Source organism: Vigna umbellata, chromosome 9 (genome assembly GCF_029865625.1).
Source record: "Vigna umbellata cultivar VRB3 chromosome 9, Vumbellata_1.0, whole genome shotgun sequence".
NCBI lineage: Eukaryota > Viridiplantae > Streptophyta > Magnoliopsida > Fabales > Fabaceae > Vigna > Vigna umbellata.
In genome coordinates, this window is record NC_142173.1 from 10926675 (window position 1) to 10931286 (window position 4612).

The window sequence follows — 4612 nt, forward strand, 5'->3', positions numbered from 1 at the left end:
CACTTCTTTATATAGGCAAGAGTGTCTCCTAAAACCCTAAAAAAAAGCTAACCGTAAAATATAAGGTATGGACAATAATTTAGAGGCCCTCTATGGTGGAGACAAGTGTCCAAATCATTTCCAATGATGGAAGGACATGTAGCCACTCATAAAGCAAAACATCTCCAATCCTAGAGTATCATGTGGCCACTACTGAAAGGAAATCTTCTCCAATGGAAGTATGACATATGGCACACACTTTCCACATGGTTTGGATGTATAACTTAAAGGAAACCCTACACTAATTAGGCCTTAACACAAGCCTAAGGAAAACCTACACTAAATGGCCGAATATACATGGCCTAAAAACCTAAACTACTTCTTCATCTTCCATGATGGTCCAAGTGAAGCAACACTTTGCTTTACCATCTAAAGATGTTTTTTCTTGTAAGTATTTGGCCATACTTCTAGTTATAGAACCCTTGGCTAGGAGTTTGTCATCATCCCTTCCTACAAAAGGGGTTAGATCACAAATATTTAAAGTGGTACTCACATCATATTCAATTGGCAACTCTAACTATATGCATTGTTATTAATCTTATGGAGGACTCTAAAGGGTCCATCACCATGAGAATTAAGTTCAGATTTCTTTTGTTTTGGAATTCTATTTTGCTCAAATGGAGCCACACCCAATCTCTTTCTTCCAACACCAACTCTATTTTCCCCTTGTTGTTGTATTTGGTATACTCTAGGTTTGTTGTTGAATTTGTGACTTAACTTTTTCATGAATTTTATTCACAAATTTGGACCAAGATACCCCTTACTTATGAATGGAATCACTAGGATTTGGGAGAGGTATGAGGTCCAAAGGAGTGAGAGGATTAAAACCATATACAACCTCAAAAAGAGACATATTGGTGGTTAATAACGTTGTCGTTGACGTGATCAAATTAATACTACTAAATTTTAGCAACTTTAATATGGTTAAGATAGTAGCCAACAAAATAGAAAGGGTAAATTCAACCCTTAGTCGTCTCCCAACGAACACATAATTAATTCTTAACAAATTAGTTCTTATAAAAACTATACAAAAGGGTTAGTAAAACAAAAATAATAAAGATGAAGATCAATAAAAAATTAAAGAACAAAATAACAAAAAGATTGAAAGAAATAAATTCAATAAAGATTTAAAAAGATAAAAAAAACAATGATAAAGAAAATATGTTGATTTCACTGCCTTTTCAAAATAGGATTCATCATTGGTTATCTAAAGATTATTGTTCAATTAATTAATGTCTTAGATTTTCGAATTAAACAATGTAAATTCTCAATTAATTTGTTGGCGTTCTCAGTATCAACCAAAGTATATTCTTAACTAAAAGAAAGAACTTAGTAGATTAATCATAGTCAATTTAACCAAAGTACATTCTTAATTAAATATTACTATGCATAATTATGTATATTCTTTTACCTCTTATATCAAGTAAAAAGTTAATTAACCAAAGTACATTCTTGATTAATTCTTGTTATAGTCTTCACCTTTAATCAAAGTACATTCTCAATTATTGGAAAAAAAACAAACCAAACAAAAAAAAAAAAACAAAAAAAACAAAAAAAACAAAAAAAACACAAAATCATTCAATCACATGAAAGTTTCTAACTTTAATCAAAGTAAAATTCTCAATTAAAATTAAAAACCCTTGGACTCATATGATTTATATGTTATGTATTTAACACCGTGCTAACTTACTTAATATAAAAATCATTAATTTTACTTGATTAAGAAGTTAAAGACATAGATAAAAATAAATCACAACAAGAATCAAAAGAACAAACAAATTAAACAAGAATTCAATTAAGAAATTACAGCCAAATGAACCTCAAAGGCTTAACACTCCATGAAATGTGGAATTAATATGAAACTATAAGAAGAGAGGGTGGAGAACATGAGAGAAAAGAGAGGGCAAAATTTAGAACCCCCAAAGGTTCCTAAGCTCCCTTAATGTATTTCTCTAAGTCTCTTTATATGGAAATTGGGTTGGGCTTGTTTCAGGCTTTTCTGTTGTTGTAATCTTCTTTATGATAATGTAATATCCTCCAATTATCTTCTAAATAATCCAAAATCTTCAAGATATATTTGATTGTTTTGGAGATATAAAAACATTTGAGAAGATATTTGCTAGATTAAAAATGATTTGACAAATATTATCTTCTTATTGATATAATTAAATAAGGTAATTATTCAACAATATAAAATAAAATATCTTAAGATACATTTTCCCCAAATGATCTTTAATTATTAACATTTATCAATTATCAAATCCATGTTCGTAGAAAAAATAGAGAAAATTGCAAGATCCAATTTTTGTTGCTTGTTCCCTCTTTTTGGCTTAGCCAAATTTCTTCACTTTTTCATGCTACGCTTGGATTAACTTCTTGTGGTCTTGATTATTTGATATTATTGGATTTATCTTTTACGATGTCATGAAACATTAACCAATTTATTTCTTCACCTCAATGAGCTCAACTTAGCTGCAGCTGCACTAACACACCTCAAAATATCCAAAGAACATTTATGTAACTAAAAGTTATTTTTAACATGTTTTTGAATGTCATGCTAAATAAACCCAATTATAACAAATCATAATTAAAATATTCTATTAAAGTACAAAAACCAATTAAGAATTCAATACTCAATATCAAGTCTTGATCTAAGATCAGTAGTATGGAAAAAAATGGGCAGCATAACATTACTCAATATCAAAGATGAAATATAAGAGTGAAGACACCTTTATTTATAGGTCAAGGGTGTTTCATTCTAACCCTAAAAGCATGATCTCCAACCTTTGCTTTCATTGACAAAAAATGAGGCCTTCTAAAGAGTGGAAAAGTGTCCAAAAAACCTCTCCAATGATGCGAGGACATGTGGCCACTCACAAAACACAATCCTCTCCATTCCTAGAGTGTACTAAAAGCAAATCCTCTCTAATGGTGGAGGATCAGGTGGCCAGTAACAAAAAGAAATCCTCTCCACTGTTAGGGTGTCATGTGACCACTTCTAAAAAGAAAATTCTCTCCAATGGAAGCATGACACATGGCACACACTTTCCACTTGGTTTGGATGTCTAACTTAAGGAAATTCCTATGCTGCTTATACCTTAAGACAAGCCTTAAACAAACCTACACTACACGGCCGAATACAATGACTTAGATATCCTACACTACTCTTCAATCCATGCTCTATGAATTCTCCAAAGGTGGTCCAAAGGGTAGAGTTTAGACCATCTTCATGGACGACTTCAACTCTTCTTGTAGATGCTTGACCATGACTAGGGGGTATGCCATCATCTCTTTTCCATCATCATCGTCTTCTTCTTCTTGTCTTGTATTTATACACCTTTAGGATATAGTCGTAGTGACGAATCTTGTCTTAAGATTTGATAATATGACCATTTGAAGAAGCTTGTCTTAAGATACGTTCTTTTTTATTTATTGGTGTAGATTTCTGTCATAGGATGAAATCTTTTGTTAAACCAGACGTGCTTTTCAGAACTTTTATCAAAAAACATATTTGACTTCTCATTTGGCACAACTTTTGATAAACTCATCAGTTCTTTTTTTATCTTTTTCTTTTCAACGTTCATTTTGATTCTTATAAGATGAGGTAGATGAACGTTTGTAGTAATTGTCCTACACAAGATAGAATAAAAGCATGTATGTCCTATTTCCTGTTTTCTTTGAGTTTTTTAAAAGCTTTTAGCATTTGTTCAGGTTTTTATGTTTTATAATGTTTTGTTTATGAATGTAGTTGATATTGTTTAGTCTATAAGAGACTTCTTCTTGGTTGATGTTTTACTTGTTCTTTTCATGATTTGTTTAGACGTGTATATTGTGTCACGATTTACCAAGATAAGAACATTCTATGAATGTCTTTCTTGTTAATAACACCTACTACTGATCTATTTAGGGTTTTGATGTATAGTTCATTAATCAGATATCACTTTTTGTTGTTTTTTAATTGAGCCTTTAATGTCATTTAATGCTTGCTCAGAATATCAAAGTGATTTTTGATTTTCTACTATTAAGGTAGCGTTTATCAATTAAGTTTTCCTTCTAAAGGTACCAAGTGTTGAGTAAAGACTTCATCGTTTAGACGAAGTAATGGTTTAGCTCATGGTATTGTTTAGACTGAGTAAACACTTCTTTATATGAAAAGCGTTTAATGTTGTATGTGTTTTCTTCGGTGTTTTAAGTTTTAGTCTTTTATGAAGTTTCTGTCAACAACATCGTCTTGACATTGTTTCATTTTCCCGAGTTTTAAACTGAATACCCTTTAGGTATGATAAAATTTACATGTTTAGTTTCAATTCTCTCAGACGCTTTTGACTTAATAGTCATTTGACATCGCGTATGGGTGTTTTGACTTAGTTGTTTTTCTGTTTCCTAAAATCCTAAGTGTTTTCCTCGGTTGGCCTAATCTTATTGTTTTCTAAGTTCATATCCTAGTTTGACCTTTCTGTGATTCTCTATGTGTTAGACTTCTTTCAGAGGATCGTCTATGTCTTTTCTTTTTAGTGTTTTAGACTTGTTGTGTAGATACATGGTTTTTCTAACTTAGTGTTTTTATCCTAGC